The sequence below is a fragment of the Leptidea sinapis genome, chromosome 45 (genome assembly GCF_905404315.1).
Source record: "Leptidea sinapis chromosome 45, ilLepSina1.1, whole genome shotgun sequence".
In the NCBI taxonomy this organism is placed as follows: Eukaryota; Metazoa; Arthropoda; class Insecta; order Lepidoptera; family Pieridae; genus Leptidea; species Leptidea sinapis.
In genome coordinates, this window is record NC_066309.1 from 5,923,316 (window position 1) to 5,943,047 (window position 19,732).

The 19,732-nt window shown below is 36.6% G+C and overlaps 1 protein-coding gene across 1 annotated transcript in view; it reads right to left on the minus strand.

Moving 5' to 3' along the window:
* Nucleotides 1-19,169, minus strand: part of LOC126977429 (uncharacterized) — a 42,336-nt gene extending 23,167 nt beyond the window's left edge. The window contains exons 1-2 of the mRNA XM_050826231.1: nt 18,813-19,169; nt 17,723-17,908 (exon numbers count right to left, since the gene is read on the minus strand). The gene's annotated coding sequence lies outside the window, so the exon portion shown is untranslated. The remainder of the gene's footprint in view (nt 1-17,722; nt 17,909-18,812) is intronic.
* Nucleotides 19,170-19,732: the final 563 nt, after the last annotated feature.

Sequence of the window (19,732 nt, forward strand, 5' to 3'; positions counted from 1 at the left end):
AAAAAAGCGCGTACACCTTCTTTAAAGTGATTCCTCTCCTGTGATTCCTCTGGTGTTGCAAGAGAATGTGGGTGGCAGTGTAACACCTGGTGAACCGTACGGTCGTTTGTCCCCCTTTTCCATAAAAAAATATTTGCTACCCACATATGACTGTAGGTTTGTTATTGCGATATTAAAAGTTATAACAACGAATTATCGTAATCCCTATAATCCACAGAAGCGCCGCTATCACAATCGATTATAAAGTGTGTGTGGTCGTGGGAAAAGAAGTGTGATCATTTTATATCAATAAACTGAACGAGTGCTGCTTGGTGCTGACTGGCTTACTTATCTATATAGAAGTAGATCAAGTTACGTTGTAGCATGTAAGATCAGGAAGATGTATTTTACTCTGTTTTAGGGTTCCTAACCCAAATGGCCAAAAACGGAACCCTTATAGATTCGTCATGTCTGTCTGTACGTCCGTCCGTATGTCGCACTTTTTTCCGAAACTATAAGAACTATACTATTGAAACTTTGGTAAGTAGATGTATTCTGTGATCCGCATTAAGATTGTCACAGAAAAAAAGAAAAAAGAACAATAAATTTTCATCAATCCCTATCTATAAATGTATGGATGTCTTCAAAAATTTTTTCAAAGGTTTCTACGATCATTTTTTTCTGAACTGAATAATTTGTGCGAGAGACACTTCCAAAGTGGTAAAATGTGTGTGTTCCCCTTCCCCTGGAACTTCTAAAATAACAGAATGATAACACTAAAAGAAAAAATATATAACATTACCCTGCAAACTTCCACCGAAAATTGGTTTGAACGAGATCTAGTCAGTAGTGTTTTTTTTAATATGTCATAAATCGTAAACCGCAATTTACCTTTCAATTTTCATTCAATCAGCTCAAATATTATTATTAAAGAACATTTATGTTATATTACTTGCCCCCTTCTTTTTCTTTTACAAAAAAAATATTATAATGTTTTGGGCAACACGAAATCCAAATAAGGCTAAGATTTGAAATAGGAATTGTACGTTCTTTTCTAATGTGTCAAGAATCCTACTTCCTAAGGCAACCGGCTCCACATTTTACGTATAGGGCCTGAAAAAGGATTCGTGCCAGAATCAGAATTGATATTTCAATGCAAAGGTATAGGCGATTATCACGAATCGATGAATGCAATCAAGTTCGACATCCCAGTTACGAGTTGGAAAAAAACTCTCCAAGAATGGCAAAGCTTTAAAAAAATTTTAGTTGGAAATTTTAATCCCTAAGCAACTACAATAGGTCTGTATATAGATCGCCTTAACATATTGTTGGAAAGGTCTTGTTGAGAAAAGCTTAATTTCGTTCAGTTTTGGTTTCTAGGTGGTCGGCATCAAATAGGTACTATACAGATCCAAGCATTTCCCATTAAAAATGAGTACTTATTGTTATATAAAGCTTGACAAAACTATGTACAATGGTTATCAATGGTCCTCTCTACCTAGTTTTGGCATAAATATTGTTAACAATTTGTTATGTTTTAAAAGTGAGCCCACGTCGTTCATAAGATTTTGTTTTTCAAATTTTATTTGTGTATAAATATTGTTACAGGAAAATATATATTTTTGCAAGTGAAGACTTGTTTATGTTATAAGCACTTTATTTTGTAGGTATTGACTGAGACTGATATACCACGCTCTGTTATGTTACTGACAACAGAAATATAATATTAAACTAAAAAATCCCTAAAGAAAATGATCTGATTTTATAGTTTCCACTTTCAAGGATTTGTGAGAAAGGCCGAGCAAAAGCGAGATTTGTCCTTCGAGAAACAATTTCCAAGACTGTACTTCGGAAACCATTGCCATTAAAGTCTTTATGGTCTAAGTTTGGATGGTGAATGAGATATAACGTACACAGTATAGCAAATTATATTACAGTATCTGTACATCCTAGTTTACACAATAACTATTTTTTTCTCTTAAAATTAGTGATCATTTAATTATTCAAAAACTGTACAGAACATCATTGCGAAAGTTTTTAAGAATATTAAACATTTTTAATACCGCTTAAAATGAGAAATTTAAGAAGATTAACTTTATTCTATTCTTCCTACTGTGACTTCTATGGAAGGGGCTTTCAGTAGACCACCAAGCTTAAAATGTGTTATTTGATTGGTGTTAACGAATTTACGAGTGTTTACGGTAACGATCGGTGCTAAGATCGAACAAAGTTATATTTAATCCAATCCAACGTTTATAATATTAGTAGGGATTACTGTCTCTGCTTCACATATTTTCGCCTGGTACTAATATAATGAGCGTTACATAGCCGAGCGCGCCGACTCAACCTCATTCAATACATAGACAAATATTTTCCCATTCGTTTGCTGTCGGCATTCCTTGTCCCTTATTTTCCATTCGGCAAGGTTTTGTGCCACGTTGTTATTAAGTTTTAAGTGTTTATGGACTGTCGGTAACAAGGTGGCGGGTGGCTTTACTCTCGTACGCTTGTTTGCTGGCAAGTCTAGGGCAAGCTTCACCATATAATAGTAGGCTTTCAATGCGGTCGGACCAATGTGTTTATCTTTGAACTTGTCTATTATCGCGGTAAATTTAAATCTTCTTGAATGTACTTATTTCGGTTATTTAGCTGTGTGTCACAGGATACAAGGCTGTGATACCTGGCGAAGTTCTGTCGAGTGCAGTTGGTTCAGATAGTGCTTGTTAGTCGTTGCAGGTACCTAATAATTGATCCCATTTAAATTGTGTCACCTTGGAGACTAATATTCATCTGAAAATTCATAAAAACACACGATATGTGTTCTGTCTTTGGTAACTATACAGAAAATATTTCTTTGTCGTATTTTGGCACAATCCGAATCACATATTTTTCAGTGTTTGTTAAGTTGACTCTCACCAGGGTTTTTTTATGATAATAAGGAACTAGTGCAGCTAGTGGTAATTGATACGCCCTGCCCATAACAATGCAGTGCCGCTTAGGATTCTTGAAAAACTCAAAAATTCTGAACGGCACAACAATTGCGCTTGTCACCTTGAAACATAAAATGTTAAGTCTCATTTGCCCAGTAATTTCACTAGTTACGGCGCCCCTCAGACCGAAACACAGTAATGTTTACACATTACTGCTTCACGGCAGAAATAGGCGCCGTTGTGGTACCCATAATCTACCCACAGGTAAAGGGTTCCCCCAGTTCAATCCTCGCCCACCACGTAAATTATATATATATATATATATATATATTTTTTTTTTAATGCTTTCATATGTATAAGTAGGTACGTCTATTTGACCCTTCATAAGGAAAAGCTCTCGTGATTCCTCTGGTGTTACAAGAGAGTATGGGCTGCGGTGATCACCTACCATCAGGTGACCCAAATGTTTGCTCGTATGAAATCCATTTACAAATCGGGTTATAATTATTGTGTAAAATAACAGTAGTTATTTAATGTCATAGCAGGACTCAATCGAGGAAAAATACACATTATGAACCTTTAAAAAAGTGTATAAAATGAAGCAATTAATAAATATTATTATCTCAAAAAGAAATATAATTTTTTTGTAGTGAATGCTTTGCCTTTTGTTGGGATCATAAAGTAGGACGTGGGTATTGAATAGTAGCGGGACTAGCGCGCTACAAGTCAGTCCAACTGCGATAATGTATCGGCGATGTTCTCAGCATGGCGCTTATGACCTCGCCACTCGAATGACCACTATTAAAAGAGTGATTACCCCCGACCTCACATTGGCTGTGTTCACATCGGACGATAACAGTAACGACACGACGCTGATACATCGTCAGCTCTACCTACAACGATACCGTACGACGACATTGGTATGCGTTGCGCCAGTTTTCCCTCGAAAAGGGACAAATGCAGCTCAGACCGATTCTACCTACAATATTTTGACCATACCATACACAAGGTTTCGTATTCCCCTATTTTCCCCTAATATATGGAACCTACCAAAAAAATTTTTGATAAAATATTTTCAGGAAGAATGAGTCTATGTTCCTACGGTTTCCTTTTTTTCTTAAAAAGCTTTAAAAAAATTACGTATTCGACTGAACAGGGCTGTATAAAAATGGCATGTTTTACGATGTTTAAAATGACATATTTTCTTACGTCGTTAGTTGATTGTTAAAACAAAATGTAGAGACATAGCTTTAGCATATCTAGATTTTGTGACAAAATATCTCCTCTCTAGAAGCATTACCCAGGGAGAAAAAAATGGGGAATACGTTTGTATGGAATAACGCTGCTAGCGTCCCCTCTTAAGAGGGGACCCGGGTCAAGCGTAATTTGAAAAATAGGTATTTGAAGAAACTATTGCTGTCGCGCCGCGCCCGAAACACAACGATCTATGTGTGAGTGAATAGCCCGTGTTTTGTGTGAGTAATGCGTATGATGAGGTGCGCGCACGCCACAAATCCCGATTCAATTTATCAACTTACTCTGTGCTCGCTCATAATTAGTTTTTGACCCTGGCTATTGATACACAGATTTGTAACGTTGCTAAACTTTGACTCTGCTCGCACTCGGCGTGTGAATCGGATTTTGAGTAAATATTTTCACTACCTACTGAAAAGTTTAAGTATCAATATATATTTTAAATATTTAATATCTTCGAAAATATTCAGTTAAATTAAATGCTGTAAAAGGCCATGTTGATCTATATTAAATGCACAATGTATACTTAATTTTATAAGGATTAATGATGTATTGCTTAAATTCGCTTCGTAAATAAGCCATTATTTCTCGTAAATAGTTTACTTAAGGATAAAAAATGGTTATTGTGGGTTATCACTAAGAGATAGACATATACCTACCATCGCGCACTTTTTCCTCGAACAACGTGTTCATTTACGACATCACATTAGAAAACTCTAAAATGATCAGTGTTTCTCTACTATCATCATTATCATTCAGCTGGAAGACGTCCACTACTGTTACAAACAAATGTAGACAAATTACCTCCCCCAAAGATCGCCATGACCTTCGGTCCAGCGATGCCCTCATCCAACCTGTTCCGGACCATGTGGGGGGCCTACCAACACTAAATCTTCTATCTATTAAAAACCACATCAATATCCGTTACGTATTTTTAAAGATCTATGCATACATAGGGACAGACAGCGGGAACGACTTTGTCGTGATGATGATACGAGTACATTTTACATTCAATCACGATTGTAAAATATATATAAATATTGAAATAGTGTATAATGAAAACCTAAATTTGTAACAAAATATAAATAAAACGTTTGTGGAAGGAATCTGGCGTAGGTTTCTGTTTAGGAAATGGATATTCACGGCTGTTAAATGAAATTTGTAGTACGCTAAATATATAATATGCAATCAAAGAAGTCTATCTCAGTGGCACTTCTTTGATCGCAGAAGGTGTAGAAGAAAAAATGCTTGCCATTTGAAACAGAGAAGTGGATAAAGAGTCCTGTGATAGCAGTAGTTGCAGACGGTTCTTGGGCAAAACGTTCATACAAAAGTGTATGTAACTCAGCGCCCGGTGCTGCATTGTTGGACTGCAAAGTAAAAAGTTACTAATACTGGTGATAATAAGAATGTACCCAATTAGGTCGGCTAGAATTAGAGCCTGATAAGTGATATATCTCCTCTGTATAAGTTAAATTTATAGGTAAAAAGCTAAAGAGCTTCAACACACTACAATTGATCAGAGTGATGATGAATTGTAGGCTTTAGAGGGGCGCAAGAGTATTATTGCGTAATTTTTTTACGAATGCTAGACCCCGAATTGATTGACAGTCGTATTCCAAGAAATTATCCTGTACGGGGCAGAGTAGAAATAACGATACAATAAATTACTTAATGATTTGAAAAATAACTATATTATGTTTTGTGTGTAATAATAAGCGCCCCCTTTTATATATATATATTATTTTAGTATGTTTACGGTACCTATATTATATCAAATTAAATAATAATACATTATCGGTTCATGAGTTGAAAAATCACAGTCTAACTACTCAAAATCTCTACTCTGTGATTTATTTATTTCAAGTTCAGTTTCGCCCAGCTCAGTGGAAACGCGCCCTTATACTTTTGGTTGCGTGTATAATTTATACATGCTTGTCTAACCGTAGGTAACTTACATTGATTAATTCTATATAAATTAATAAAATCAATCATCAGTCACACACTACATACTATACATCTCACATTCACGAAAATTATCAATAAATAAATTCTACTAAATCGACAAGCTAACCCATAGTATCTGGATGATGCACTATATTTTATGTGCATAACTCATAAGTTATACTCCGGACTGGCCAACCAATGTCCCTCACCTCCAGCCTTCCCCCGAAGAGTGTGATAGCGACAAATGCAGCTCAGACCGATTTTACCTACAAAATGTTGATTAAATAGAGGTTTCGTATTCCCCTGTTTTCCTCTAGAATATTGAACCTACCAAAAAATTTTTGGTACAATATTTTCGGGAAGAATGAGTCTGTGTCGGTACGTTTTACTTTTTTCTTAAAAACTTTTCGAAATTGTTACGTATTCGTCTGAGCAGGGCGGTATAAAAATGGCATTTTCTACGATGTTTGAAGTGTCATATTTTCTTATGTCGTTAGATGATTGAAAAAAACAAAACGTACCGACATAGCTTTAGCATATCTAGATTTTTTGACAAAATATCTCCTCTCTAGAAGCATTATCCAGGCAGAAAAAAGGGGAATACGTTTGTATGGAATAACGCTGCTAGCGTCCCCTCTTAAGTTCCCGCGCGATATTATATATGCCAGATCGGCCGCAGTGAACAATACGCATTCGCTTTATGTTTTATTATTTATTCGTGAAACATTTCTACTACATACATTAAACTTTATTCGTATATCTAAGATGTATGAACGGATCCCGAATTGTATCGTCCCCTGATATAACGACACGACATCGCTGTCGTTGAAGATATTTGTGACATATCGTCAATGCAGTGTGAAACCGTACGTAAGAACATAATATTGTACGAAATTATCAGTCCTACGATATCGTTTCGTTGCCGTTATCGTCCAATATGAAAACGCCCACTGTGTTCTATATTCCGGTGACAAGGCGAATTAAGTATATTTTGCGTTTTTTAACTATTGATGTCAACGAACTTTACCAGTGGAAGGCTCCTTTGCATGGATTCTGCAGTGAAGCAGTAATGTGTGAGCATTATTGTGTTTCGGCTTGAAGGGTGCCGTAGCTAGTGAAATTACTGGGCATATGAGACTTAACATCGTATGTCTCAAGGTGACTGTAATGCTTTGTAATGGGTAGGGCGTATCAATTACTATCAGCTGAACGTCCTGCTAGTCTCGTCCCTTTCCGTTCCCTTAAAAAAATATTAAGGACAATGTTACTCGCGTCCGTAGGAGATACCATCTTCTCCTAGACCTACCCTACACGTGTCCTCCGGGTGGTGCTAAATGAGTAACAATGCCGAGTGTCAGGCGGCAGTAAATAACCAGACCGATTTAATAAGTCCTAACAAGACTTATCTGTGTGGGTAGTAAATGACCTGCACCACCCGCTACCTCGTGGTCATGTTTCGCGAAATCGGTAGTCTTGGCTTAATCGCCCGGGCTAAGAGGATGATAACCTCAATAAAAAATCCCCAAATCCTAAGGTGGGATACGTGCCGAGAGGATGCATGACTGATGGGAAGATCAGCCTCAAACGCCATCTTCATTGGACCTGGCTCACTTTGAAGTATTGTGCCTTCACACGGGAATAGGCGTAACCCCGTGTGTGACCTGTTTATCGACCTCACTCGTGGGAACAAAAATGAACAAAGACTCAATTAACACAATTTCAACTACACAAGATAGAACAAAAAATAAGGTAACTCAGCAAATAATTCATCCTGGTATATTTAACAGACCCAGGTCGCACTCCATCTCTGAAATTAACCAAACCAATAATAATGCTAATAAGAAAGCTGGAATAACAGAATTATTGTCACCCCAAAATGACTTAGATGGATCCTGGACTGGCGTCCCTAATAAAAACAAAAAAAGGCAACGTGATAGTCCTATCAATGACAGAGCTCTAAAGCAGTAAAACTGAATAGATACTGGCTTAGCGATTCTGTGCCTACATCTAACTCTTTTTCTGTATTGGAACATGTACAGGATGATCCAAGCCAAACTCCACAAACCGAACCCAAACCACCACCATTGTTTGTTGATAACGTTGCAAACATACGACCGCTAACTCAATTACTGAATACAAAAGTAGAAGCACTGTACACATTGAAAGTCTTACAGAACAAAAAAGTAAAAATACAGCCCCAATCAAGCGAAGCATTCAAAATTATAACAAAGGAATTGGACGATAAAAATACAGAGTACTATACTTATAAACCGAAACAAGAACGGAATTTCAAAGTTATACTCAAACATATGCACTCGTCAACAGACACTGAAGACATCAGAGAAGCACTCGCAGCCCTTGATCATACAGTTACTAATATATGGAATATAAAGCAAATGTATACCAAGAAGCCACTAGATATGTTTGTTATCGAACTACAGCCAAAAACGAATAACAAAGATATATATAATATCAAGGGAATCCTTAATTTCCGTGTTAAGTTCGAACCACCAAGGCCAAAACGCAGCTTACCACAGTGCTCCAATTGTCAGGACTATGGCGACACCAAAAAGTACTGTCGTCGTAAGGCAAGATGTATTAAATGTGCTGGTTACCATGCTTCCGTTGAATGCCCGCGGAAAGTAAGATCTGATGATGTAAAATGTGTACTGTGTGAAGAAAACCATCCTGCAAATTATAAGGGCTGTACAGTCTTTAAAGAAGTGAATCATAAGAATGACAAAAGTAGCAACTTAGTTAATAATTATAGTAAAATTCTGCCAACACAACTGATTGACAAAACCAAAACATATGCTGAAACAGTTAGACATGAACGGGAAAAACCGAAAATGAATCCATTTAAATATAGCCAAAATAGACAGACTTCAGACGAAGAGACAAACGAACCAAAAGATAACTCTATCGACTCCAAACAGATAATGACAATGTTCAAAGAAATGATGCAGCAAATGACAACTATGACAAACCTACTTATGAACATCATGTCCCTACTGCATTCACATTCAGACCATTAAAAATTGCTATGTGGAATGCCAATGGGCTGTCAAATCATACTCTCGAAGTTATAATGTTCTTAAATACCAACAATATAGACATAATGCTAGTATCCGAGACCCATTTTACGAATAAAAGTTTCTTTAAAGTGCCTAGATACAAAATGTACAATACAAACCATCCTGACGGCTCCGCTCATGCAGGCTCAGCCATACTAATTAAAGAAAATATAAAACACTATGTGACAAATTCGTACTGTAGTAACGAAATTCAAGCTACTAATATTGTAATTGATTCCTCTAGAGGTCCGCTAACAATTTCAGCCCTTTACATGCCCCCTAGGCACAATCTTAAAAATGACAGCTACACTTCGTTCTTTCAAACGCTGGGCAACAAATTCATTGCAGGAGGTGATTATAATGCGAAACATATTGACTGGGGATCACGGATTATAACTCCCAAGGGACGTGAACTCAGTAAAACAATACACCAGCTCAATCTCCAAGTATCATCTACCGGCGAACCAACGTACTGGCCCAGTGATATCAATAAGAAACCTGATCTGGTTGACTTCTTTGTCACTAAAGGCATTCCGGCTTCATCCTTGTGCTGTACATCCAGCTTAGATTTATCTTCTGATCATACTGCAATCATAGCCGAACTACGCAATAACCCAGTGCTAATAAAGAGACCCTGTAAACTCCACAGTAAAAACACGGATTGGATTAGATTCACACAACGATTAAACGATACTATGACTTCTCAAATCCCATTAAAAACTGACTGTGACATAACTAATGCTGTAGAGATATTTAATAAGTGTGTCCAATCAGCGGCGTGGGAAGCTACTCCTACAGTTCATAGCGATAATGACTACATACCGACTTATCCTCAAATTGTAGTGGACCTGGTACAAAAAAAGAGACAAGCTTGGAAAACGTATCGAGAATCAAGATCTCCAGAACATAAACGAATATATAACAGACTGGTCAGAAAACTTAAAAATACGCTAAGTAAAGTTAGAAACGAAAATTTTGAAAACTTTTTGCATAACCTTGACGCCACATCTGCAACCGATTATTCACTATGGAAAGTCATGAAAAGTGTTAAAAGACCTATCACTTTCCAATCACCCTTACGTAAAGAAGATGGAAGCTGGGCAAGCTGGGCTGATGCAGATAGAGCGAAATTATTCGGTGAACATTTGTCTTGCGTTTTTACTTCTAATCCCGACTTAGGATCAAGTAAAATAGACGAGGTTAGGGAAAGCATGTCCTTGACCCATCAGCTGTCACTTCCGATCAAATGTTTTTCCAAAACTGAAGTATACCATGCCAACTAGACTCAAAAAAGGCACCCGGCTATGATCTCATAACAGCAAAAACATTAAAAGAATTACCTGACATAGGCATTATATTATTGACACAAATATACAATGCTATTTTAAAACGCGCATTCATTCCTGAACAATGGAAAACAGCTGAAATAATCCTTATCCTTAAGCCTGGAAAGGAACCAGATAAAGTTACATCATATCGCCCCATAAGCCTACTGCCAATAGCTTCTAAACTGCTGGAAACCCTCGTCATGAAAAGACTTCTACCAGAAATCAATAAATCAAATATAATCCCTTCGCACCAATTTGGATTTCGCGAGGCTCATGGAACCGTTGAACAGATTCATCGACTAGTCAATGAGATCAATTCCGCTTTTGAAAAAAGAAAGTACTGCTCGGCAGCCTTCCTCGATATCTCGCAAGCTTTTGACCGAGTTTGGCACCAAGGCCTGCTATTCAAGATATTGAAAATCCTTCCTCCAAACTTCTATCTATTTTTAAAATCTTATCTTACTCGACGTCACTTTTATGTAAAGCTTGGTGAAGAAAAATCTGACTTATATGACATTAAGGCGGGAGTCCCACAAGGAAGTGTTATGGGTCCAGTCCTATACCTATTATATACTTTTGACCTACCATTAACAAAAAATGTACTTGTGGGCACCTTCGCTGATGATACAGCAGTGTTATCTACCCATGAAGATCCGGAAATTGCATCCAATATGCTACAACGAAGTCTTGATGAGATATCCGTGTGGCTGCGCGACTGGCGCATCAAAGCGAATGAGTCCAAATCTGCTCATATGACCTTCACACTTAGACATGACTCATGCCCTCCAGTAAAATTGAATAACATTGAAATACCCCAATGCGAGGAAGTGCGATATTTGGGTATACTCATGGACAGAAGACTGACATGGAAAAAACATATTTTCAATAAAAGAAAAGCACTTGGCATACAACTCAGAAAGATGTACTGGCTAATGTCACGGCACTCAAAATTGTCTCTCTGTAATAAATTACTCCTATATAAAAGTATATTAAAGCCTATGTGGTCCTACGGAATTGAGTTGTGGGGAACTGCATCAAATTCAAACCTGGAAATACTCCAACGCTTTCAGTCTAAAATGCTGCGGATCATAACAAATTCACCTTGGTATATCACCAACATCCAACTTCACCGCGACCTGAAAGTACCAATGGTCAAACAGGAGATTCTTAATAAACTCAAGTCTTATGCAAAACGTATTCAAGCCCACCCAAACGCACTCGCCTGCAATTTGATGAGTAAAAGTTGTTTCAACAGACTAAAGAGAAAAGCCCCTCAAGACCTCAATATTGTATAAGATATTGGCATTAAAAAAAATGGATTGGTCACTGGACTAATACCATTCCAAGACTAATTTGAACTATGTAACCTCTAGCCAAATGCCAAGTAATATTACCTAGGTAGGTACCTACTTAGCTTACGGAAGTGAGTAGGAACGTAGGTATACTAAGGTTGGGTTAGTTTTCTTTCACGAATTTATTTTAATTAAACGAATCAATACCTAGATGGATAGGAGTGTGAATGAAGAGTTAATACCAATAAGCATATTATGTTCCAACAATAACTTAGGGGAGAACGAGGGGAGTTGAAACAATTTTCACATTTTGTTTTGTACACAAAATACTATTGACAAAAATCGTAGGATATTAGTACGAACAATACTAATACTAATAACATACTGGAACGAGTGTGCTGCAAAGCGTAGTGCAGAACAGTGTGTGATGTCACGTAATGCCTTGCGCAGTATCCGCATGATACAGCGACGCTTAAGGGATGGAAGATCACTGGCGAATGTTCCTGTGATATGAGTCTGTGTGTCGGTGACATAGTTGGTGAGAACTTCACATTTATTAGACAGGGATGGGACATTTGGTCAGGAACCTTATTACGAAAACCGAAATACGAAGTTTCGGTTGACGGATCGTACGTTTTACTATTACGAAAGTGTTTCGGATCCGAAGATTGATACGAAGTTCGCAATCAGACATTTTGTCTTTCGTTTACCTTATTCCCAAATTCACTTGACATTTACTTTTTCGTTGTTTGAGATTAATAAGGTCGTAACTACAACTTCACTTTTTATGGTTATGTCTATGGTTCCGTATCGAAATCTGTCCGCACTTCATATCGGAAGTGCTTTGGAATAGGATTTAATTTGAAGTTCGTCGTTATTTCGTTTCGAGAGAAACTTCGGCTTTCGATTTTTGTAATAGACCTCCAGGTTCGACCGAACGAAAAGATAACGGAACATGACACGATGTTAAACTATATGGCGTTTACGATGTCACTAAAATTTATGAAATAAGTTTTAATGATTTTTTGTTATTTTCATGTTTAATGGATCCAAAAAGTGGAAACTGCATTTGCTGTTTAGCCTGGCGTGATGCGGAGTATCTTCGGAAGAGACGTGGAGCAATGTGAGGCGCGACGTGTCCTGATTTTTCCATCGCGGTATCTGCTCTTGTCTGTACATGCTTATTTACGTGGTGTGCTGATAGACGTACATACTTTGGTATGTTCTAGTGGTTTATCACGGTAACGTGTGGGGTGAGAAATTTTAATTTGTTACGATTGAGGAGCCTGATCGCTGTGCTCCTCATATGAATGAAATTTAATAACTTAAAGAGCGTGCCCGTGCACATTGTGATTTTATTATTGTTGCAGGAGGAAGAATAGATTGTCACGTTGAGGGCGCGGTTGCATTTTGGCATTCATCGTGGTTGATTGCAATGATGGCAGCCATTCAACGTGCACAACATAGCCAAAATTGGGAATTTTAGTCTCATGATGCGGTTGCGTGTTAGTGGAAGCTCTGACTGTGGTTGCAACTGACCTCGTGGTGCGCTAATTTATTATCCGTCTGGCACCTCAAGCTGGTGAAAAAATTACCGTCTCGGCGGAAAACGAATCACTTGCTCACCGAGACCCTGTTCCATAACCAACCGAGCCCATTCCATCAACCATGTGAGAAGGGTTGTCACTACAGCCGCACTATGACTCACAGTGTGAGAATCAGAAGTTTTAAGAATTATTAATCAGAATAAGGTGTTCCTTATTGTAGGTAGTTGTTACTACCTTTATTCAATAATTCAAAACAACCCGACGAAACTCTTTTATAAATCTACGAGGAAAACCTTCGAGAATAAGTTGCTGGAGCGTTTTTCTTCTGAGCTAATCCTTCATAGATTTGTGACAATCAAGGATCCTTGATGTATTCACTGAGATACCGTTGGGACGCCTTGTGGAATCGTGAGTCACGAGAGAGAGAGAGACACGTGCACACCACAGATCCTAGAGCGTGATAAACTTGTGATAACTATGGATCCAAGAAGTATCTACAAGAGAACCAAGGAGATACCATTGGAATTGTGAGTAAACACATACACACCGCAGATCCGCAGTTTATCTGTATGAAAAAATTACATTTTTCAAATGTAATATAATTTACCTACGAAATAAAATATTTTTGATTTTGATTTTTGACACTCGGAACATTCGTGCTCGGTACGGACCTCTCTGGGAAAGTGATCAAAAACTCGTGCAGTTTTCTTTCGATGATCCAGTTATGAGTTCTCACCAGCCAGTCAACAATTACACACAACAGCATAACTGACGTCACACATTTTAAAAACAATACTCAGGTTCTTTCCTCCTTATATATAATAATATTTAAGAAAAACTAAGAAGGTGTACCTCTTGAGTATTTTAAATTCCTTCAAATACTACTTAAAGATTTTTTACCCGTCGCTTGGTTTTTGTCATATTCTTGTTAATATCTTGTTCGATATTTCCGCAGGTGTCTTGAACATTTCTAGAGCTATAGTCAAATCCTTTGAATATAGCTCTAGAAAACTAAAACTAAAACTTTTCCAAACAATTTGACGAACCACGCCGTTCCGCCCCACTATTGAGTGTGTTGACGGTTTCTCGTTTGTTCTGTATCCTGAGCAGTATTCTGATGTATCGGTATCTACCTATGTTTTTATATCTGATGCAAATTCCTATCTTAACAACAAACTTTCAGAGATTCATTTCGCTACTGTGTTAAAAACAAAAAAAAAATAAATGTAGTTTAATAAGCAAAAAAATTCTACCTACATAGGGAGCTCAAGAAAACTTGAAGCTAGCGGATGAACGTGCGAGCCAAAAACTCTTTGATAAGTGTAAAAAAAAAGTACATGGCTGTATGGTCTGTGGTGGGTTGTAGACTTGGCTGTATGGGCTTTTGACCCCTTTGCCTGTCCAGATGGACGAGCAGAACCAAAAAAAAAGGTCTGTGGTGGGATTCTTGGAGAAGCGCGGGAACTCTTGATTGTTTAGGGCGGTCTTTTTAACTATAAAATTAAATATTTCTTTTATATTGTATATAATCCTCATATTTTTGAAAAGTATATAAGTATTTGTATATGTTTATCATTAAATTTGTTTAGTATAAGTAAAAGTCTATATATTTAGTGATTTAGGTTTGTGCTAAGAGATGTCGAAAAGGCGGAAAAAAACCAAGCCGGAACGAGATAAAGGTGAGTCTATTTTAGATTCCACCTCTGAAAGTAGCGAATACTCAGATTCGCGTACAGTTTTGGAAGACCAGTAGGACTTTTATTTGCCATATAGGGTGGCCGACTATTGTCGCCGATATCCGGAAGACGCAGGTGCCGGTCATGAATTTATAGTCTTCATAGAGAGTGTCACTGAACAGCCACTTGGTAGTCGTGACATGCTAACTCTTAGTAGCTTAGCGCTTAATCGCGCTTCATTAAAGGCATTAAATATCTTAAGAAACTCAACAAATATAAGATAGGAGTAGTGTTTGTACGACCCAATTTGGCTAATACATTCTTAGACAGCACGACATTTTTAAGGGAACAAAATATTAAGGCGTCCATCCCAGCTGGTGCCACTGAATTGTCTGGAGTTATTTCCTCCGTACCCATTGATATGTCCAACAAAAAAATTTTCAAATCTTTGTCAAGTACAAAAAAAAATATTTCTGTTCGGCGTATAATGAAAAAAAACAAATCCGATAGTGGTTTTATATTACAACCTACACAGGCAGTCATTATTACTTTTGCGTCATCTACTTCACTCCCAGATTACGTTCACTTAAAGATGTGGCGTCTACCAGTGCGACCTTATGTGCCGCCAGTTAAGCAGTGTTTCCGATGCCTTAGGTTTGACCACTTGGCTAAATTCTGTAAGAATGCTCAGCATTGCTCAATCTGCACTGAAAATCATTCATATAAAGAATGTACTATACCTATTGACAAAGCAGTATGTGTGCACTGTAAAGGTAACCATCTTGCGGTATCAGGTCAATGCCCTATAAAACAAAAAAGATATTGGATAGTAAAAATAAAAGTAAAACACCATTATCAGATTTATTTAAACATCCAACAAACGTTCCATCACTCAATAAGACAGAGAACACACAAGACATCATTAATTTTAACCAATCCAGCAGCAATGAACCTAATCACAGAATCAATAATAAAAGTCATTACACTAAATAAAACACAGAATCAAAGCATTAGCTCACACACAATTAGTTCAGCTATTAAAGATACCATACAAATTAAAAATAAAACGTCACATTCAACTGTCACAAACTTAACATAGTACAGTGGAATGCTCAAAGTCTGTTGAGTAACAGACTTGAGCTTCAAAACCTACTTTATGAGCAGCACCACATAGCACTTTTATCAGAAACTTGGCTTAAACCAAATATACAGTTTTCTATCAGAGATTATACAATACTAAGAAATGATTGTGGTAATGATCACAATGGTGTAGCAATTTTTGTTAGAAATTGCATTTATTTTCAAAAGTTAGAAACATTTTCTGATAACTCCTTGCAAAATGTAGCAATCAAAATTAAATACAAACAAAAAGTCATCTCAATTGTTAGCTTTTATAGTCCTGGCAACAGTGTACCTAACTTTGACAAATCTAAATTTAATAGACTGTTGCATAGTATTCCAAAACCACTAATAATTGCTGGTGATTTTAATGCTCACCATACCATTTGGGGTTGTAATAGAATCAATTCTAGAGGTAGAGACATCATGGATGTAATGGACGATAATGACTTAATGCTTTTAAATAATGATCAACCAACTACAGTGGGTACTAATTCTTGGAGACCAAATGGACTAGATCTAACAATAGTATCATCTTCATTATTCCTGTGCTGTGAATGGCAAGTTCATCAGGACTCTTTGGGCAGCTATCACTTGCCTACAATCACAAAATTTTCCGTGGTAGTGTCAGAAACTGAATCATCTTCAATTCCATCCAACATTCCTCCACACAGTAATCTGAAAATAGTAAATTGGGACCAATATGAGAACTTAGTAAATGACTTGTTAAAACAATTTGATATAAATAATTGTAATCTACAGAAGTCATACAATAACTTCTGTTCCATAATTCTTAGAGTGGTAGAAAATTCAGTACCTAAAACCAACTACCACTGTAACAATATTACTAATCTACCTAAAACAAAGCGACAACTTCCCTGGTGGAATGGGCAATGTACTAAAGTGGTAGAAGATTGCAAACAGGCTTATCTGTTATTCAAATCAAATTGCAATATCCAAAACTACATTCATTTTAAGCAAGCTCAAGCAAAGAAAAAATTTATATTAAGACTTGAACGTCGTAAATCCTGGACAGATTTTTGCTCCACCATAAATAGGTTAACACCAATGAAACAGATTTGGACAAAAATGAGGAAATTTAACAACTTATATGCTAATAATAATTGTTTCTCTAGCAATAATTGGATATCCAACTTTTTACACAAATATACTCCAGATACAGTACCAAATTTGACAATTATTCACAATAATCATCCTTTAAATAGCACCAACTCTTTTATGATTGCCCCTTTTACTATGGAAGAATTAAAAGCTGGTCTATCATCAAGAAAGGAATCTGCATGCGGTTTGGATTGGCTCTCCTATAAAATGTTTAAACTCCTTAACTCTTCTAACTTAAATAAGTTTCTAAAAATAATAAATCTCCTATGGAAGAACTCCACTATTCCAGAAGAATGGAAAACAGACTGTCTAATTCCAATTTTAAAGCATGGGAAAGATTCTAGTTCAGCTGATTCATATCATACTATCACACTAAGCTCGTGTGTTGGTAAAATTTTAGAACAATTAATAAAACAGAGATTAATATTTTATATTGAAAGTAACAACCTCTTACCTAATAATCAATTTTGATTTCGATGTGGTCGTTCTGCTTGTGAGAGTGTACAGCATTTATGTCTTGACATCCATAGTGCCCAGATTGGCAATAAGATATGGGCTGGTGTTTTTTTGGATGTTGTAGGAGCATTTAATAATGTTGATTTAGAACAATTATCATCCATTCTTCTATCCTTAAATGTCCCTGAAAAAATAGTTAGTTGGATATTCAATTTCTTGCATGGTCGTAAACTTTATGTTAGAGTCAATAACCAATTAATAGTCCTCGATATTCATATAGAGGCGTATCACAGGGCGGAATTTTGAGTCCATTGCTCTTTATAATCTACATAAATCAAATAAATATTGTTTCGGGTAATAGAGTTTCTAACCACCAATTTGCTGATGATCTAGTAGTGTATAGTTCAGGACTTAATTTATCAAATGTTGTGTTAGATCTTAATATAGCACTCAAAAAAGTGGAGTCTTATTTTCAATATCTTAGTCTTGAGGTCAGTATTGACAAAAGCAAAGTAGTAATATTTTCAAAGCATTCTATAAGAATAAGAGATGCAAAAATATATTATGGTACTCAGGAAATTTCAATAGATAATTCAATAAAGTTTTTAGGAGTTACGTTTTTAAGTAATTTTAGATGGCACAAATATGTTGAAATATTAGAAAATCGAGCATTAAAGGCCTGCAATATTCTGAAATCATTAGCTGGTACATATTGGGGTGCAGACCCACGCATCTTGCTAACACTATATAAGTCATTAGTCCGTAGCCATTTTGAGTATGCCTTCTTTTGTTATGGTGGAGTAATTACATTAGTGAATAAAGAAAAAATACAAAATAAATGCTTAAGGATCATAACAGGCGCTTTTAGGTCTACTCCTATTATATCATTACAAGTAGAATGTAATATTCCCCCACTAGCTCTTAGATCCAAATATCTACATTCAAAATTCTTTCTCAAATTAACTTCTATTAATAATCATCCACTCCTATTAAAGATACAGGACTATATTAACCAAACTGACAATAATTCCTACTATCAAGTCTAGTATCAAGTCCTCCCTGGTTTGTTAAAAATAAAAAATACTTACACAGAAAATTTTACTCCACAATTTGTCGGTTACGTCTGGGACATTCTCGTAGTGGTGCTCATTTATTTAGGATCGGTGTTTTAGATCCTCCAACTTGTCAATTCTGTAATTTATCCATCCAAACTCTTGATCACATTTTCTTTGACTGTCCCCAATATAATCTTCAAACATTTACATTCATAGACTGCCTCTTGGATATTTATAAGAATGCTGAAGACATCCCGCGCTCACTTCAGCAGTTATTGAAAACTTATGACTCCTTCTTTTTTTTTTTTTTTTGCGCCCAAGCAAGGGAAGGCTACCCTCCGGGATAACGACGGGAGGGAGGTGGTGAATGCTCATGCATACCAAAGCAGCCTAAGTCTGCGTTGGTTATGTGGGACTCGCGTGAAAACCTAGGTGCCTACCCACTAAACACCACCTGCAGTTGGCTTTGGGCAGGTGCCCTCTAAGCCTACATCGAAGGCGAGCTTCTCATGGGGAGAGAGAGGCGCAAGCGGCACTCCCTATGGAGTTTCCGCTGGGAGACTCCTTCGTGCCGCTTTACAAATTTATAGTTTCAACGGTAGGCGAAATTTGAAAATACGTCTTGGCTTTTGACACAATCCCTTACACAGACTTAAAACATATTCGTCCATAAATTATTATTGGACTTTAACTTTAATGTAAATTTTAATGTATAAATGTAAATATTATATTTGTAGTTATACCTTAAATTAGTTTCATATTATCTTATAATTATATTCAACTAATATTCATCATTATTATTTATAATTCATGTATAATATATTTCTTATAACGTATATGAGATTTATATTTTAGTATTATATCATAAAAGTTTATTATTAAAAATAAGGGGCTAAGCTTGATCTTACTTGGAACAAGAATATTATCAATAAAAGACTTGGCTTCGGCCTTTC